Source organism: Pinus tabuliformis, chromosome 5_2 (assembly GCF_031772625.1).
Source record: "Pinus tabuliformis cultivar Carrire ecotype Pingquan chromosome 5_2, CPIR1, whole genome shotgun sequence".
Classification (NCBI taxonomy): Eukaryota; Viridiplantae; Streptophyta; class Pinopsida; order Pinales; family Pinaceae; genus Pinus; species Pinus tabuliformis.
In genome coordinates this window covers 400,847,425-400,868,853 of record NC_142306.1, presented here as the reverse complement: position 1 = coordinate 400,868,853, position 21,429 = coordinate 400,847,425, and positions in this window count along the sequence as shown.

Sequence of the window (21,429 nt, the reverse complement as noted above, 5' to 3'; positions counted from 1 at the left end):
CACAACCAAATTGAATGCTTAATGCATCTGCTTGTAACTTTTTATTTCTTTTTAATAAAAAGTTCGATTTTTTTCCTTGGAAAAAAAAACTACCTTTCAATATGCTATGAAGTTGATTTCTTTATGATGCTCGGTCCATATAGTGCTATGCTTCTTTGAATTGGTTGTTTTGCAAGTTAAAGGATTGAAAGGAACTCTAAGAGGGTTTGGACCATGGCTGGATCTACCCGAACGAAGGACCCCCAGGTGCACCTCTCTTCGCGTAGTTTGCTTATATTAGTATCATGACTGTGTGGAATGTTTGTTTTTCATTGTAGATAACCCCCGCTCTGCTAGGGTATTGACCCAAGACCCTAGGGGACTTTGTCCCTCAACAGAATTGGCGACTCCACTGGGGACAACAGTATTGTTGTTCCTAGTTTGGGTTAATTTAAGCCAATCAGGGCTCAACCTTTGATTTTCTTGCTGTGACTGAGTTGTCTATTCCTATAGGAACTCAAACTTTAAGTCTGAACATTTTCTTCAGACCCCTTTTTTTGCTTTTTTTGTGAACTGTTATATATGCAGTTTTTCTAGGTTACAGAGGCATATGTACGCAAGTTTCCTCAAGTGAACCGCGTATACGCAGGTTTCCTTGGGCTGAATAGCGTATACATGCAGCTGTGCATTGACACAGTCGTGTATACCCTAATTTTCCAAGATTTTTGCAAATCTTTCTTGTTCAGTAAATTTGTTTGCTGGTCTGAGTGCTTCCTGAGCAGTCAAGTTTGGTTGTCAGTCTCTGTTTTTACAGCAAGTTTCTGGTTTCAAATTCTCTCCAGGTGTGGAAAGTTTTGGTATTGTTTTCTTTTGTTGCAAATGTCATCATTTGTGTTTGAGCACACGAGATTTCTCTCTGAGAATCTGTTCTGGTCTTCCAGAGAAAAAAGATTGTTTTCAATCTTTGTGGCAAAATTTATCTTTATGATCTTCTTGCTTTGTGTCAAAACTACACTTTGTGGCCATTTACTTTTCTTGCTTTTTGAAAGTTGTTGTGTGACAATTTTGAGAGTTGTCTTTCTTGATCTTTTGATCATTGTCACCAAGCTCTTTTTGCTGCTTTTTGGTTGTTGAGAGCATCTTGAAACACCTATTTTGTTGAGTTTTTGCCCATTTTGAGTTGATAACTTGCAAAGTGTTTTGGTTGCTTATTCTTCGGTCTCAAAGTTTTCAATAGTATTTGGAGCACTTTTGGAAAGTCATTTTTGTTTTGCTTTTGAAGAGAACTTCTTGAAAACTTGGTTTTTGCTTTCTTGGGCCTTGTTTTGATTTAGTTTCTTTTTGCGAGTGAAAGTGCATTTTTGTTTGTCTTGATATTTGCTTTTAGTGTTTGGACGAAAATGAGCATTAGCAACTTATATTCTATCTAAACATCTTAAGTGGCTAATTAGAAGTGATAAAAAAGTTTCATTCTTTCCTTTAGAGTAATCTTAAGTTTCTTGCATCCTCATTACACCTCACATTAGGATATTTTTGCATTGTTAAATCATTCTAGCTTTTGCGTGTATGAAGTATGTTGCAAGAAAAGAAAAAGAAAAGTTTTTGCTCTATCAAAGTTTCGTAGAACCCAAGTAGAAGTTGCTTTTCATCGAAAGAAAAATGATTGCATTCATGTAGTTAATTTTTCTTTGATTTTGGTTGAGTCATACACACATCATCAATTTCACTTATGTTTATCCCTTGACTTAAGAACAACTGATTTAAAAACAAGCGCTAAATAAAATATACTAGAACTTTTTTATATTGTTGATTTAGACACACCAACAAGTTTTAGGATATTTAGGGCCTTGGATTAGGTGAGAGGAAAGTAAAATCTCCAAGGACACTCTAAACTGTCAAACACAGAAGTCTGAATAACGAGTGCAAATCCAATAGCATTAGGGAGACCAAGAAAGCTCTGGATCTAAGAGTTAAGCACAAGGGTTTTTGAAGATAAGGAAGAGAGATACCTGCTCTCCTACTTAACGGATCTTACCTCAAGACTGTTCTGCCTGTCTTCTGACACGAGTTGGTAACCTTAGTTTCTTCTCCTAGGGATCTACACAGGTGGATGCAGAGGGGAATCCCGTGGCACCTGAGGTCGACGTTGTATCACTCTCAACGGTACTTCTGGAGGGCACCCTTGCGAAGCTCGGGGGCTTGCACCGGCACAGGCTGTTGTTTGGAGGTCAGCGTAACTTCCTCTGATACCTTCGCTGGTAGGCCTGGGCCGTTATTATCCCAGACTATCTTCAGAAGGCCCCTACTTCACTTTCTTGTATTTTGGTGTCCGGTCCTAATCACCCGGAGCGGAAATACTTGGAAGTTGTTTGACTGGCTGACTTCTTTTAGGGACTTTATAGTTGAGTGCTCTTTGCTCTTTGTATATAGTTGGCTTTAGGTATTTTTTTCTAGTCACTTGTTGGACTTTGTATCCTGAGTGACTGACTTGCCACTTCGCCAATCTTGAAAGGCTTTTGGTCGTTCTTTCGAAAGTTGTGGAGTTGCCTCCTCAAGGGCAAAGGTTTTGATCGTGTGTCTATCTTCCTTGAAAAGTCATTTGTACATTCCCGTAAGGGAAGGGTCTGTGAATCAATTAGATATGGCCCATATTCCTATGGAAACCAACCAGGGTACCCTCCCAAAAGGCAATCCTTGTGCTTTTCCTTTCTTTGGAAATGTTGGTACTCCATTGATGGCCACTCTGAATATTCCTGGATTGAATGTTGGACTACCCGTTTGGCTATGGTCCACTTTGAATATTCCAAATGCTCTTGAAGCTTCTCAGTTGAATGCTTTATTTCAGGGGCATCGCATGGATGTTAATCGTTCGTCTTCTTTCAAAGAGAAATCTGGGATTCCTTTTTCTCCTCCTTTTTGTAATAAGAAATCTAAAAAGAGGAGAAAGAGGAAGTCGAAGAAGAAGAATAATTCTATCCATTCATCATCAACCTCTGCTAGTCATGTTGAAGATGAGCCTTCAGCCGCTGTGAGTCATGCTGGGGGCACGAGTCTAGTCACTGCAAGTCATACTAGCACTTCATCATCAACCTCTGCTAGTCATGTTGAAGATGAGCCTTCAGCCGCTGTGAGTCATGCTGGGGCACGAGTCTAGTCACTGCAAGTCATACTAGCACTTCATCATCAACCTCTGCTAGTCATGTTGAAGATGAGTCTTCAGCCGCTGCAAGTCATGCTAGGGGCATAAATCTAGTCACTGCAAGTCATACTAGTAAAGAGTCAGGATCATCTGCAAGTCATGTTCAGGACTCTCCACAAACCACTACTAGTCATGTTGGCGGAATGGAGGTTGATAAGAAACCTGGACGTAGAAGTTTTAAACCTAAGTTCCCTTGTAAGATATGCAAGGGAGACCATCTTACTCATTTATGCCCTGGTATTCCAGAGGTACAAAGGATATGGTCCGAGTCTGAAAGTACTTCTACTCCTAGATCTGATATGGTTTCTCATCAATCCCATCAACCATTGGTTGATAATGTGGTTGAGCCAGTGCAATCGCTGGCTGATTACACTCCTCTTTTGGGGGTGAAGTGCCTAACAAAAGAGTCTATTTGATTTCTAGCACAGAGTCTTCTGGTATAGGGGGCATTCCGGTTTCTTCGAATGTTCCCCCTCCAAGTTCTAGGAGTGCTTCCTTTGATTGGGATAGTCTTGTCGAGCCTCGTCTTCCTTTCGCTACACCTTTCCAAATAAAGGTCAGAGTTAATTCCACAAACATTTATCGATGTATGGTGGATGAAGGATCCTCTACAAGTATTATATCCTCTTTGACTCGGAAAGCTTTGGGTTCCCCAAAGTTGTTGACAGCTCAGAGTCAGTTGTTAGCCTATGATAGAAGACCTGGTGAATCTATGGGTGTTCTTCCTCAGTTGCCTATTACTTTAGGTGGGAAGACTGTCTTAATTGATATGATGGTGGTTGATAGCCCTTTAGACTTTAATATGCTACTTGGGTGTGATTATGTCTATGCTATGAATGTAGTGGTGTCTTCACTCTTTCGAGTGATGTGCTTTACTCATTAAGGGAATATTGTCACTATTGATCAGCTTGCATCTGATAATTACCACCCTAATTCGAATTTATTGCAGAATTCCCCTTGGTTTGTTTCGAGTGTTCAAGTAGACTCTACCCCACCACTGGTGAATTATGTGGCATTGAATCCTCAATGTTCAATCGCTTCTGAGAAGGATCCTTTGACCTATTATTCTCTTTCTTGGGACTTGGTCTCAACAGTTGAACGAGAGATTCTTCCTATAGGGACATGGGAACCCTTAATTCCCTCTTTTGATCCTTGTAGTTCTCATGATTTCTCAAAACTTGATTGCCTTCACAGGAGGAACTCTTTGAAGCCATGAGTTTTGAATACCAAAGGAATCCTTGGCCTAATCCCTGCAAGTGGTTTGTCCAGAAGAACTATTATGCATAAGCCACAAGGTTGCGTGGTTCCCTATACCATATTGTATATATAAGGTACGCATTTTCAAGTTTTGTATTCTATAACATAAGATTTTATATGAAGTTTATATGTGGGATGTATTAACTTCTTGTCTAGTGTTCCTATTTATGTTTACAGAACTTGGAAGATTTCTCCTTTGGAAATTTATGGTTGATCCATTCTGACAGGTATTGGTTCTCGAAATTGGCATATAGGTTAGGTTTTTCCACCTGCATTGTGCACTTATCAGTTTCCTTTCCCATTTTGGCCTTAGGATTGACCCCACCAAGTTATGGTGCAGAACCTTCTCATTGCTTAGAAGTATCATGACTTAAGTGGTAGAGCCTACCTTATCATGAGTGCCCTAGTTAGTACCTTGTTGTCACTTGGAACTCATGCTGATTTTTTGTCCCTCGGCTCGAGAGTCCTCTTTAGTCTCGCCATGACTTATGCGCTGAAGACTCATTCCTCTTTTCTTCTTCGCTTCATTTTGGCCTTATACCCTAGAGGTTCCTTCATGTTGAGTTGTACTACTGCATTGCATTTTGACCATTTGCACCTTTTGGCCTTGAGCTGGCTTCACTTAGACTCGTGTTTAAGCCAACTTTTGACCATGACGTCTGCAAAATAAAACTTGCAGACTTCTGCAACTTGACACACCTTGACCCTTGGAAGGAACACACCTTTGAGTGTCTTTGACCAATTTTCACCTCCTTTCATTGAGCATAGGATTGTTCCAATCCCAGGAACTAGATCATCTGTTTCACCGACACTCGTTATTTCCACTGTACTATAGCATTCTTTATTCTTTTTCCAGCTTAAAGAAAAAGACAAAAAAATTATATATTCCAAAAAGAGTGGGAACAGGACAATATTTCCACTTATTGTTGGCAGCTAGAGTCAGTCGTGTCGTCCTTGAACAAAGCACTCAAAACAAAGTCTCCTCCATTTGGGCAAGATTTAGTTTGACTTAGCTACGCCTTAACCTTGTTATTGAGTCAGTTCTCCCCCGATTGGTTATCTCTTCCAATCATATGGAGGGTTCATTCATGCCTCCTACATGACGAACTTATACAGAGTCATCATATGCTGCCACATAGTCACATTAAGTCGTGATTTTGTTCAAGGGAAGTTAGCCTGAGTCAGCCTATCTGCGGTGTCTCTTGACTCATTTTTCAGTCAGTCATCCCTAGTTGTCAGTGTCTTGTCTATCATCACATCAATTATATTGGTCCTTTACTTGTGCTGGTTTGAGAAGGTCCCCATTGACTTCTTGCTGGCGGGTCTTGTCCTTATCGAAGACGACATCTTGCTCTGAGGATAGGCCTAGAGCCACACCCTGGCCCTATTTTCATTATTGATAGGTCACCTTGTGCTCAACATCGATCAGTATCATGGGTCTTTGATTGAATGGTTTCCCTTGTGTTTGACATCAGCTTACACTATCACACATTGGGATTCGTGCAGTACCTTGGTTTCCATTTGACCCTATTGGTGGATACCTCACCTTTGTGTCAGCTTTCATTATTGGTTGGTTTAGAGGGTTTCTGTTGTGCGCTAGCCACATCTTGTGTACGCCGGAAATGTGCTTCGGTCGGGTTACTACATCTTTTTTCATCTGATTCCTTCCACATTATTGGCCTACGGGTTACACTCGTGCTAGATTGATGAAGGATGCCTTAATGCCTTCCTTCTAGCGGATCTTTCCCTATCGACTACGACTCATTGCTCTGGGGCAAAGATCTAGAGTCCATTTGGCAGTACCTTGGGGTTTGTAGTCATTAGTGGCAGATCCTTCGCTATCGACAGTGGGAAACCATCATTGTCTCCTGATTGATAGATTCTTACAGGTGTTCGACTCCAGCTCATCTATTCACACTTGTTATATTGTACTGGGTACCTTGACGCTCATTATCATTATCAGTGAGTGGTCTCACGTTTGTTAACGATATACATCAATGACTGGTAATCAGACGATTTCTCACATGGTCGACTTCAGATCATTTATTCCCATGGTGTAGAAATGTACCACGGCGGTCGGTGAAGACCTTGGGTTGCATCAGAATTTTATTGGTTCACTTGACAATTGTTCCTGTTGCTGCTAGTTGATACCACTCCACCTCATATGTTGCATTCATTCATGGCGACATTTTATATATTGGCACCTGAGTTTGCAGTGTAGTACCATCTTACTCCATCATGTTCTTTTGGTACTTTTGGGATCAATCTTTGATATCAGTGATCAACTTCATCCTTCAGCATCACTGACATTCTTATATGTGATATTCAGACATGTACTTTTTCGATCATGATCAGATAATCCATTATGTATTTTCCAGTCTTTTATACTTGTATACTTAGTGGATCCGCTTGTACTTGATATGCGGACATGCTTTACTTTCTCTAAGCATGGGTATGCCCACCTCAGACAGTGTTTCTTTCTGATCTCCTTTTGTGGCTTGGTTTGGTGAAGTCCTTCTCAGTTTTTGACAGGTTTCCTTTCCATGCACTTACTTAATACATTTCGGCCATCGTGTACCCCTTTTGAACTCATATATTAGGGGGCATCTGTTATAGCTCCAAATCTCACTCTTGATGTTTGTGATGCTACACTCATGGCCTAGGGCAACCCCTCCTTCCAGACCTGGTCCAAATACTTAAAAAACAGTGTTTTACTCCATATACGCGACATTGCCCTGAGCTAAACGCGTGTGTACGCGGGTCTGTGTATACCCAACCCACGTATATGTCTTAAAACACTTAAAAAAATTAAATCTCCTTAATTTCACACAGAGATCACGGGTTTTACCTTTTGATTACCTATTAGTGCCCGTGGGCCAACTGTTCCCAACGAATTCCCAACTAAAAAAATACTTTGGGAGAAGTATAAAAATGCTTCAATGGGAAGGCCTAAAGGAGGAGAGAATAGAGAGAAAAATCACTCTGCTGAGATTATCCCTGATCAGGTCTGAAGATCCTTGTGCTTCGATCACTTCCCCTATTATAGGAAACCCTTGTTTCCTTGAGTTATGATGTCTTTCCATTAGTTGAGATATCCTTGAGTGAGTCATGGAAGGAGCTTGTTGAAGACTTGGGATTGGACGAATCCGGAGGACGGTTTCGCTTGGAGTCTGCGAGAGGAAGACTTAGGTGAAATCATTCCTTACTATATTTTAGTTATCTGCAATAAAGAAACACTTGTCCCGTTCCTGAAATTAATCTTCTTCATGCTTATGATGTTCATGTTATGATTTGCATATGAATAGTTGTTTCAATTGTATAACTAACTACCTTTCAATATGCTATGAAGTTGATTTCTTTATGATACTCAGTCCATATACTGCTATGCTTCTTTGAATTGGTTGTTTTTCATGTTAAAGGATTGAAAGGAACTCCAAGAGGGTTTGGACCTTGGCTGGATCTACTCAAACGAAGGACCCCCAGGTGCACCTCTCTTCGCGTAGTTTGCTTATATTAGTATCATGACTGTGTGGAATGTTTATTTTTCATTGTAGATAACCCCCGCTTTGCTAGGGTATTGACCCAAGACCCTAGGGGACTTTGCCCCTCAAAAATTATGAAGGTTTAGAGATAACTGCATATTTATGCCTAATATTATTTATTTTTGTAGAATATTGTGAGACTATTGGGAAGATTATGAAGATTTGGAGGAGGAGATAATCTAGGGAATTTATCCCTACTATAGGATGGATCAATATTGGATAATAAACGAACAAAATATCATGAAATTATTGACAAATTCTGGAGCAGTGGTTGAGAAAATCTAGGAATGTGTTTGCTATCATTTAATACAGATTCCTAGTGTTGGGAACCACATCCACTATTTGAGGTAATTTGGAGGGGAAATCTTCCTCCTTTCAAGGAGAATTATCCCCCATCAATTTTTATAAGTACCAATTCAAATTTTCCTCCAGAGGCATGTATTTTTTAGTCTTCCTGTGGAGAAAACTTGTTATTTAGTAGCTCCACTTTCATTTCTAGCAGGGATGTATTTGGATTGACTCAAATAATGAATTTTGGTGCCATTTTTAGCTTCTAAAGTTTGGTTTCCTTCACAGGAATATGATTTTCCTTGGGCTTGGCCATCCCAGGAGTCTCAGAGCCCGCTTGAACAATTTCTTTATTTCATTTGAATGTCTTTTTCACTTGCATATTTTATTTCTGCATTTAATATTCATGCTTCTTTTGTCATAGGTTACATTGGTTAAATTATTGAAGTAAGTTTTTTTGTAGGTTATTTACAAATTCACAAGAATGATGCAGCCTTATAACATCTTTTAAAATTCATATTCATCATTGAGCTACTTGGATTGGTTACTATTTCACAAATCTAGAATTTCTGGAAATCCCTTGTAGCAAAATAGTAGTAATTTTCTATTATTTTTTAGAATGTGTTAATGAACTTCATTTGAGTTTATTCCACTTGTATTGGGTCATAAAATTAAATTTAATAAAAAAATTAACCCCATATCATTTTCACTTTATTAGGTTAGGTATTTTGTAGGTTAACTAGATCACTAGTTCTTGAATTTCCAGTTTTTAGAGTAGTAATTTTCTGCTATTATTTAGCAGGTTTTAACAGGGGTATTTTGGATTTATTCCACTTGGACTGGAGTCCTAAGACAATATAATTAATAATTTTTTTTTTCCATCCCATTTTCATTTGATTTACTTGGGTATTTGACAAGTTATCTCGCTCTTGTAGCAAAACAAGGCCTCCTGCAGCACTCTTGTAACACGTGTAAACTTGACCAGACCTGCTCCAAAAGCTTGATTTTTGTCCCCTAGGATTGAATAATGAACTCTAGGCTTTGAACCATGATTTAGTAAGACCAAAATATATTTTAAGCCTTGCCTCGTCTCCATTACAATTCACCTCTAGAGTTATGGTTAGTGGATATATTCATGACTTGAAGAGCATAATGATGATTTTCATGATTACTTTATGAAGCACCTCATGAACTATGTTGACAAAATTTATCTTAAATTTATTAATTGAAGAATGATTTAATTTTGTTTCATACATCTTAAGCTTTGGTTTCCATTTCCAACATTGCTATTTATGTTGCATAAACTAAGCTTCCTTTTGATGTACCATTTACATTCTGCAAATAGGTTAATGTTTACATTTCTACAAATATGATTAAAATTTACATTCATGCAAGATAGAATAGCCTTTCCTTTTTGCAAAAGTAACTAATTTTTACTCTCTGCAAAATTAATTAGGTTTCCTTTCCATTTCTGCAATTAGTTTAGGCTTGGATTTCATGGCATTCACTTCATTGCATCAGATCAACGAAAGGACATATTTCATGCTGCACATTTAATGCCAACACCTCTTAAGTTTGTATGAAACCCGGGTTGATAATTTAAGTTGGTAGCTTTCGGAGTTGTAGAATTCTTGTTGCAATAATGAGGCTCATCACTTTTTGGTGTTGTTTCGAGGGAGGTGTCAAAGTATGCATTGTTATGTTCCTTAGTTGATCCATTTCTGCAAGAACAAAAAAATTTTCATTAGGCATATTTCATTTAAAAGACAAAAAATTTGCATTGCATTAGCATGCTTATTCAATTTTTTTATTATATAAAAAAATACTCCTCCAACACCAAATGCCCGATTTGATCACGTGGTGCAGTAAGAACCACATCACCATCCAATTTTGCAGGTAGTAGAAGAAGAGGTGGCACAGAAGGTAGAAGAAATAGATGGAGATTATGACAATGAAGAAGATCCTCTTGGATTTACCATTCAAGATATTGATATCAATGTTCATATAAAGAACATTCCTCCATCTTTCCTTCCAAACTTCCATGATATGAGGTCAGAGGATCCGAAAACCTTTCTCTTTGAATTTGAAATCCTTTGTAGATATTATGGTTACTTACTAAACACTCAATAATTGAGATTGTTTCATGAACATTGAAGGATAGAGCTCTTAAATGGTTCATGAGTTTAGGGACTAATTCAACAAGATCATGAAGTGATATGAAAAATATATTTATAGAAAAATATAAAGATCGTGATCTTAAAGAAGAAATATTTAGCATGACTCAAAAATAAGATGAGAGCCTTAAGGATCTAATAGATAGATTTATGTATAATGTTAAGAGGGAAAAATTGCATCATTTAGGACTTGACACACTAAAAACCATCTTACTTAGAACAATTAGGGATGAGTGGATTGGTCTCCTTGATCTCTTGAGTAGAGGTGATGTATACCAATTATCATTTGAAGAAATTGTGAAACATGTAAGCGCATATCAAGTGGAAGGGCAAGAGTAAGTAAATCAACATCAAGATTAGTAAGTCAAGTTGAACTTAGAAATTTGTTTGATAACTTTAAAATAGAAATTCTTAGCAATCTAATTGAACAAGTAGAAATGTTAAGAATGAAAGATGAGCAAAAATAAGATGTTGATATTTGTGTTGTCCATGGAGAATCACATACTATTAAATATTTCCCATCATTACCAAGGATGAAGGAATTTTACCAAGAAGACAATGGAGCAATTCAATCACCAAAGCAACTCTGTTATGTAGCTCCAAGAGGACCATGACAACCTACTCAACTTGATATGATGCAAGAAACTAATTCACAATTTCAAGATTATGAACATCCATCTCAAAGTAATTGGAACACACTCTTTCCTTGGAAACCTTGGCCATCTCAACCCCAAAACCAATCTTGGCAACAAGGTTGGCAATGAACTTATGGGAGAAATCCACAATATCCTAAATATTTTCCTCAATATCCTCCATACCCAACTCCATGCTATCCCTACCATCCACCTTCACCCCAACCACAACCCAAACCACATCCATCTCAAATATCCACTCCCACTCAACTACCTATACCACCATTTCCGAATCCAAACAAAAAAGTAACTCAACCCACTTAGAATGTTGAGGTACAATAATTCCAAACAAATCCTCTTGATGTGAATGATATTCACCTTAGATCAGGAAGTATATTGCAACAAAGAGATTTCCCGATGTCATTGAAGAACAACATCTAGAAGAAGAAGATTTAGAAAAATCGTGTATGAAATTTTATGGAGAGCAGCCATTGGAGCCTGAGATTGAAGAGCTTATGTTATTCTTACCATCATATCCTTTAGGCGTTCAAGAAAAAAATCAGAAAAAAGAGAAAGATTTGAATGTCATGGTAAAAGAGGACATAGAAAGAGATCCAAATATGCAAGTGGACCAAGGGAATCACAACTATATTGAAATATGGTTGCAGACAATCATTAGGTTGCATTAACACACTCTTTGTAAGAAATTCTTTATCTCATCTTAGTCAAAGCATTTGGTCTCTCATATTTAGGTACATGTCAAAAGCATATATTTCGAGCCTACACATGAGTTTATGTGTCATCTTGATGTGCGCATGGATCCATTGGAATTATTCCTATACTTGAAAGAGGTTTTGTTTTTTTCAAGTAGAGTAGGATAGAAAAAAGAAATAAAAAAATTTAAAAAAGAGAAAAAAAGAAGAAAAATAAAATCTTAGGTGAAAACCTCCTTTGAGGCACCTGAGATTGACTCACTGATTGAAAACCTCCTTGAGGTGGTCAGTGGGTTGGAAAGAAAAAAGAAAAAAGAGGGGAAAATATCCTAAATGAAAACCTCCTTTGAGGCGCCTAGGTAGAACTACTAGTTGAAAACCTCATTGGTGCAGCTAGTAGGCCTAGAGAAAAAAATGAAAAAAAGAGAAAAAAATGAAAAAAGAAGAAATAAAAAAAAATATTGTTTTTTCCAGTTGCATGTATGTGTTTTCATGCAATTACTCCTTCACATACATAAGGAAAAGAAACAGGCACCACAAAAGGAGAAAAAGAAAGAAATGAGCAATGAGGCAAGAAAAAAGTAAAAAACAATCAACCTTGGGCTTCTTACCTTCTGTGAAAATTTCTCAAGAAGGACCAAGGACATATCAATACATCACCCTCATCCATTTCCAACATACACCCATAATTCCCAAGCCTTTCCCATTAATTTTCATCACTGTCCTAAAATTCTACAGGAAGGTTCTGTTTTGCTACAGGAGGCCAAACTACACAGGGAATTTTTTTTAGCGTATCTCAAAAATCGTGCATCCGTTGGCCAAGTTTTTTCATGGTAAGATGCATATGGATGATGGTAATATGCTTAAGGAACTTAAGCAAATTTCAGTGCACACTTTTCGAGAAATTGGCCTCCATCACCTATAACCATTTTTATTTTTTCTTGAGATTCATACATCCATTGGAAAATATTGTTTATGAGGAGGTGCATATAGATGATGGAAACATGGTCAAAAAATTTCAGGTCAATATAATCTACCATTTGAGAGATATGGATAAAATAATTCTGGTACAAGAGCATTCCAAAATTGCTACAGGACTTTCCTGAAATGCTACTGGAGCAACCAGAAGTGCTACAGGAGGTAGATCAACTTGGAAAAAGAGCCCCAAAGGTCCTATTTTCCTTGGGAAATTTTGGGAGAGGTCCACTCAAATTCCTTCACCCCAATCACCACTCCATTCAGCCAAATCCATCACCAAGATTCCACCTCTCACCACACATGAAAAACATAGAAAAAGACTCTGCCTTCTTATTTTTTTTCCTTTCCCACAACTTTCACCACATTCTAAAGATGTTATTCTTGTCCCTATAACCCACTATCATTTTTCCAAGTCCCTGAATGCAGTGTGAGATTGTGATAAGAAATTGAATGATTGCTACAAGAGGAAAGCAATCATTTAGTAGCCTTCACAGTTTCATCAGAAGACATGATTCAAGGATTCTTATTTCTCTAGAATGAAGAGTTGGCCACCCCTGAAGCTTAAGGAAGCCACACCATCCTTGAGGAGTAGTTGTAAGGTCACCCATCCAATCCAACAACAAAAAATTGAAATTTGGAGAGATACATGCAAGCAATAAAGGTTCCATCAATCAACTACATCATCTGAAGATGTGTGCACAATAAAAATAAGGAAATTAGTACCTCTAAAGGACCATCAATCGATCAACAACTCAACAGCAACATGCATGCCTCTCTAGCAACCATCAGGTATTTACAGGTATGCAATATTCTTCACCTCTTTTCTTGAGTGTGTTATGGTTAGAAATTTGTTGTTAATGCATGAGAGACGAGATTTTATAAGCTAAGGATGGGTCAGTAGTATCGACCACCCTCAACCAGTTAAGTGCAGCTAACTCCCTCACTCAAGCAACATGGAAAATCCAAATTAAGAAGGGTGATGATTATGAGGAGTGGGGACATTGGTTAAAAGTGGAAATTTGAGCAAAGACCAAGTCACCAAAGTGTTCCAAGCCATTACCACAAAAGGGAATAAAAGTATGAGTCTCAAATTCACTTGCACAATTACTCATGCACAAGAAACAGTTGGTTAAACCCATCAAAGTACAAAAGGATGATTTAGTGTTATTAGAGACTGCCTAGGGTGCCACCGAGCTGCTTCAAACTGTGTTTGGAGGTGCTATAGGAGGAGCTATAGGAGAATCTCAACTTCTACAAGAGGCTTGAAAGGAAGCTACATGAGAGAATTGAAGGGATAAAGGGAGCCAAAACTACCTAAATTTGTCCTCAAACCATCACGCACATGACATAGTTATCTTAAAAGGAGTAAGTGGATTTCTCCATCTTTAATTTCCATACATATGCATGGGTAATTATGCTTGAATTAAGTACCTTGTAGGAAACAATTGTGCAGTAGTTCCCTTGGGAAATTGTTATATGTGAAGGCAAGATAGGATCAGAGGAATGTTTGTTTTGATAAAAAAATTATTATTAACATCCTTCTCCACCTCTGATAAAAAGGAAAACTTGACACTATCCCTACAATCGAGACTTCTCTAAGGCCAAAATTTAAAATACACCTAAGTAACCTCGAGAGGGAGTAGTAGGAGAAATGGGGGGAGGCTTCAAAAAAAGAGAACCCATAGACACAAGCAATTCATCAACATCCTCCTATGGTAAACATTTTTCTAAGACATTAGTGGATGGGATTCTTTGAACAAGTGAAGGGGTATGATGACGATATAACCCATGAAATTTCCATGGCACTAAATCCTCAGGGAGAAGATAGTGCCACTACTATTGTTAGGGGAGTTTCCATCTCTTCAAATGCTAAAATCATAAGCAAAGTGTCTACCTTACCCATAGGATTTTGATGGAGAAAGGAGGGTAAATCAATGAGTGTTAGAGTTAGGAATAAATTCTTCATTTAGAGAAAAAATCCTATAGAAGATAAAAATGGAGTGAGAAGAGAGAGCCTACCTTACCCCTGGGATGAGGGGAGGTTGAGCATTGTATATGGCTATCATTTTAGGCTGCTCCATGAGCTAAGATTCAAAGAAGAATTTCCTATTCCACACAGAGAAATAAGTGGCTGCAACATTGGCCACATTGGGCACAACTGTCAAGCCTAAAATAAGGCAGCCAAGGCAAGGTACCTTATACTTTAAAACAAGGAAGAGAACCAGGATAAGGCAAGGGAATCCTCAGCCTCTGTAAAACATTCCTATCACTATTGATGAGTCAATAAACAAGAAAGAAGAAGTGGGAATTAGTGAGGGAAAAATTGAAGAAGTTATCTCTCCCAAGGTAAAAGAAAAGCAACCTGTGCTACCTATGGGAAGGCCCACCACTAAGGCATTCGCCTTTAAGAGGCTCAAGGCACAAACTGCCCTACTACAGGAGAAAAAAAAGTTGCTACAGGAGAAACAAAGCTACTACAGTAGAAACATAACTGCTACAGGAGAAAACAAATATGCTATAGGAGAAACAAAGCTACTACAAGAGAACACATTGTGCTATAAGAAAGTCTAGAGAGCTGCAAAAAGCCTGATTTTGAGCAACTTTACCCTAGATTTGAAGAGGGACATCTAAGAGAAGGATTGGGAGTATTAGTTTGCAAAACTTTGGAAAATCACAGTGACAAATCATGGGGGGATTAGTTTCAATTGAAGAGAGTCCAAAAACTCATCAAGGATGCTAATTATCACATATGATATGGAGAATGTTCAAAAACTTGTATCATGGGCAAAAACTGTGGAAAATAATAGGGATAATTTTCTTAAGTCACAAGCACAAGCCTAATTAGAACTTGGAGAAAAGGATGGATCTATAGAAGGAGCTAGAGAAGAAGAGGAAGATGATGGATCAAGAGAATATGTGCCAAAATTCCTTATGAGGTAGCTTGGGATGTTAAGGAGGCCACAAGGGCCATGAATGAGGCACAATTAGGTTACTAAGTTGCTTAGAGGATGAGCAACAATTTCAGTAGAGGGGTATGAGGAGCCTCCAAATTAGACATAAATTAAGGCTCACTTGACCATCCTTCAGCACATTAAACCTCTCTTTTTGCATTAAATGACATATTTTTACTTTAATATGTTCGTTTGGAAGGTTTAGAGATAATTGCATATTTGTGCATAATATTATTTATTTTTGTAGAATATTGTGAGAATATTGAGCAAATTATGAAGATCTGGAGGAGGAGATAATCTAGGGACTTTATCCTTACTACAAGATGGATCAATATTGTATAATAAATGAATAAAAAAATCATGAAATTATTGAAAATTTTTGGAGCTCCAGTGATTGAGAAAATCTAGGAATGTGTTCCCTATCATTTAATGCATATTCCTAGTGTTGGGAACTAGATCCATTATTTGAGATATTTTGGAGGGGGAAAATTCCTCCTTTAAATTATAATGCTTCCCCATCAATTCTTATAAGTACCAATTCAAATTTTCCTCTAGGGGCATGTATTTCTTAGTCTTCTTGTGGAGAAAACTTGTTATTTAGCAGCTCCACTTTCATTTCTAGCAGGGATATACTTGGATTGATTCAAATAATGAAGTTTGGTATCATTTTCGCTTCTAAAGCTTGGTTTCATTCATATGACTCTGAGTTTCCTTGGGATTGGCCATCCTACGAGCCTCAAAGCCCTCTTGTACAATTTCTTTGTTTCCTTTGAATGTCATTTTCACTTGCATCTCTTATTCTTGCATTTACCATTCATGCCTCTTTTGTTGTAGGTTACATTGGTTAAATGATTGAAGTGAGTTGTTTTTCATATTATTTACAGATTCACAAGCATGATGCAGCCTTAAAAAAACTTTGAAAAGTCATATTCATTGTTGAGCTATTTGGATTGGTTACTAGTTCACAAATCTAGAATTTATGGAAATTCCTTGTAGAAAAATAGTCAAGGAAAATTTTAAGGATGGAAAATTTTCTTGAAGTTTAAAACATTGGCGAATATCACTAATCCCTAATATGCAAATTATAAATGTTTATTGATATATTTGTAAAATTATTCAAATTTATAATTATTTTATATATAGTCTCTATATAATGTTGGCGATTTTTAAGGTAAAATAATTTTATATTCTAAAATTTGGGCGAATCGTCTTTTATAAAATTGGAAATTGGCGAATCTTTTTTGTGGAAAAATAATGGAAAATTAGCCCACTGGGCGAACATTAGCCCCTAAAATTTTCCATGAAAATAGTAGTAATTTTCTGTTATTTTTTAGAACATGTTAATGAGCTTCATTTGAGTTGATTCCACTTGTATTGGGTCATAATAAATTCAAGTTAATAATAAAATTTACCATATATAATTTTCACTTGATTAGTTTAGGAATTTGGTAGGTTAACTAACTCACTAGTCCTTGAATTTCCAGTTTTTAAAGTAGTAATTTTCTACTATTTTTTAGCACGTGTTAATAGGGGAATTTTGGAGTGATTCTACTTGGAATGGAGTCCTAGGACAACATAATTAATAAAAAAAATTTCCCCATCCCATTTTCATTTTATTTACTTGGGTATTCTACAAGTTAGCTTGCTCATGTAGCACATGTAAAATTGACCACATATGCACCAAAATCTTGGGTTTTGTCCCTTAGGCTTTAATAGTGACCTTTAGGTTTTGAACCATGATTGAGTAAGACCAAAATACCTCTTAAGCCTCACCTCTTCTCCATTGAAATTCACCTCTGCAGTTATGGTTAGTGGACAAATTCATGACTTGAAGAGCATAATGATGATTTTCATGATTATTTTATGAAGCACCTTATGAACTTTGTTGGCAAAATATATCTTAAATTCAGTGATTGAAGAATGGTTTCATTTGTTTTCATACATATTAAGCTATGGTTTCCATTTCCAACATTTCTATTTCTATTGCATAGACTAAGCTTCCTTTTGATGTACCATTTACACTCTGCAAATAGGTTAATGTTTACATTTATACAAATAGGATTGACATTTAAAGTCATGCAAAGTAGGTAACTAAGATTTCCTCTCTACAAAAGTAATTAGGTTTCCTTTCCATTTATGAAAATAGTTTAGGCTTGGATTTCATGGCATTCACTTCATTGCATCAGACCAACGAAAGAAGGACACATTGCATGTTGCACATATAATGCCGACACGTCTTAAGTTTGTACGAACCCCATATTGATAATTTAAGTGTAGAAATTTTGAATAATATGACACTTATTCACAGAGATTATCTCGATCATACACTATTTCGGAATGCATGCATAATACATAACCTCCTCTACGTTGATCATCAATTTTGCGGAATTAAAAACAATGAAACATCAATTACATGCGCACATTAACACAGTATGTAACCCGGGGAAAGCATACAGCTGAAAACCGCACACTATCTGTATATTATAATGATTGAGAACATGTAACAATACATAGTACAATACTCCTCACAAGTACTCAGTACTATCTCCACCTGTTACACACAAACTAGCTTAGATCTGATGCCTCAAATCTTTTCCACTGTTTGCCTGCCTCCATTGCGCAATCCTGCATGAGAATAATGATGAATGGCTGAAGCAAACTCGTATTTCCTTGGCTGAACCACGCAATCCTCATTGGCATAACTCAATCCCATTAATTTTGCAAGATCTCATGCACAACTATAGTCACAACTGATAGCAGTCTCAACCTCTAACACCTGTCTCCACTGAACTGTCCATGCACTGAGTTAACTGATGTATTCTTTAGTTGCTTTATGAGTTAATAATTAGTGAATTAATTAACAATTAATTAAAATCACTCATCACTAGTGTATTTGTAGTTAAACTAAATACAACTAGTTCAACCAAGTCAAACTGAACACAACTCCATCAACTCCTCAATCAACTCCACCAAACTCAACCACATGAGTTCTAATTGAAGTCCTGCATGCAATAGCTCAACTGACCCATAAGAAAAGCGTATTTCCTTCTGGCAGTTGCATGTGCCACATCCGTAGCTCGAACTGAAGTGCTCCAAGAGGATAAGATAATGTTTATAGTCCAAATATTATTAAGAGCTAATAATATTCGATTGTTCTATTTTTAGCCTGGCGGTCTAAAAATAGACTCCGCCCATATGTCTAAAAATAGAAGTCCATCTATTTTTACCAACAAGACCAATCATCCACAAATAGCATCCTGCAACTCATAGACCATGATCCATATGTCTAAAAATAAACATAGTCTAAAAATAGACTTTGTGCCAAAAATAGCCTGCGGGACCACTTAGTGAAGGCGACTCCTTTCCACTAAGCTCCATCATCTTGTTGCATTTTCAACATTAAGTTGGTAGCCTTGGGAGTTGCAACATTATTGTTGCAATACTGAGGCTCATCGAAAGCCATGAATACCCCCCCATCCTTTTAATTTAATGACCTTGACTTTCCTTCCTATATCTTATCCATAAATAAATTTGAGGAGACAACTTGTCAACTTTGGGAAATGAAATATCAATATTCAATTCAGAAATAAATTTGAGGAGAAAACTTGTCAAATCTTGGGAAATTAATAATAGTTATATAATAAATAATAATAAATTATTAATATTAAGTCACTTTAGAAAAATACAATTACATATTCACAAGTATATAGTATTAAGTATATAGCAATATAACTTAATAATTATAAGTCAATATTTTCAGGTTAATTAAACACTAATCAAGATTAGTCATTAATAAAGCTTAACTATTTATTTTATCATCTAAAACTTTAAGATTTATAATACTAGTGTATTCGTGTGAGGTGTGGGTATGTAGCTAGCATATGCATACCTTGTACGGATACTAATAATAATTATTGGAATCAAGCACAAAAATTCAACCACTCAACAATTAGATTAATACGATAATGTAATATAATAAGATCAAGTAGGGAATTACATACACCCCTCCTTCAAAAAACTTTGTCCCGAAGTTAAATTGAGAATGATACAAGTAGTCTAGAAGTAGTATGACAATAAGGTATAACAAAAGAGAGAGATATATATAATATTCAAATTAAGTAAATGAAGCAAGGATGCCACTTCCCATATAGATTTTCCAGCTAACCTATAGTTTCCTATCCTCCCTAAGATACTTCCGCTCCCATCTTATCCATCCTCTGATGAAATATTCTATGGCATCAGCTATATCGATCTAACCATTGATAGAACAATGATGGAAGAAGCTTTGACTATATCGACCTAACTTCCCTAATAGGAAACTAACAAACATCATCACACGTCTAAGTGATAATGTCCATCACTGCCCTTCCACAATTCTAGGCTTGGAGGTCATGCAGTGGGAAATGCCTCCACCCCTCCTCAAATAATTAGGGTCAACACCCTAATATGGACCACACTACGATGCTGGTTGGATACTTGTCATCGAATAATCTAGTCAGGCATTCATGTCACTTTCCATTTTCACTTTACCCATGTCATAATAGTGCATATTAAGTAGATACGAAATGTAATAGAACAATATTCATGTTGGGGAAATTATATAAATGATATATCACCAAAAATTAAATTATCAACTAGGGAATTGCAATCAGTAGAGCTGATACACTATATGTACCAGCAATAGGTAATCTATCTAAGTGTCAAGTATAGTGGAAAAGGAAGTAACTTAACTCATACCAATCTTAATTTCCAAAATTCAAAAGAAATCCAATCGTTACTAATAACACACACACTTTCACGCATTAGCTATTATAATTTCTACTAGCACTATAAATCATTTAGTACAGATACAAGAAACTATTTACTATAATACTAATTCAAAAATTCTATTTTCTATTTGAAATGAAACAGTCTAATGAAATCTAAATAAGAGTATAATTTCTACTGCTACTGTTTAATCTACACAACATTCAAATTCGCAAAATAAAATTCACAACTCTATCTTATCAATTAAGAAACCTCTTTCTTATGAAGAATAAACCTAAGGCATATAAATTCCACACACACAGAGCTGAAATTTGAAATGTTAGCAATATTTAAAGCTCACACTTCTATGCTTATCTAATCACTCTTGCAACATTTGATCGATCCTCCAACCTATGATCTCAAACCACACATAGCTAGGCCTATAAGAAGCAATTAATTTTCTATGAGAATGGGTAAGGAAATCTTCTGCAAAACAGAGTAAATAACTTCTATAGAAATGAAAGACAACAACAATTTAGAGCACACAATTACTGAATGGAATGCTAACTTAGAGCACACGATTATTGAATGGAATGCTAACTACAAAATAAAGAAGAAGCTCACCGGGATGATGTTGGTGGGCCCTTTCCAAAACCAACCAACAGCTTATAAGAACTTACAGATTATTGAGATAAAATACACAATATCATAACAACCATACTCGCATTAGTCTTCAAAAAGTGAAATTACAAATTGTTCTTGAAGATATTTAATAGAATAACTAAGGATTACATACACATACACATACATAGCATGAACTCTATGTCTCTATTACTCAATCAACTGTCCATATGATGATCATGATCCCCTTCACCATCTTCAAGCCCTCTTTAAATAGAGAAACAACCTGAGATGCAAAGAGATCGAATGCATATCTTTGAGAAGGTTTTCTTGGTCTTTACGTCTGTGG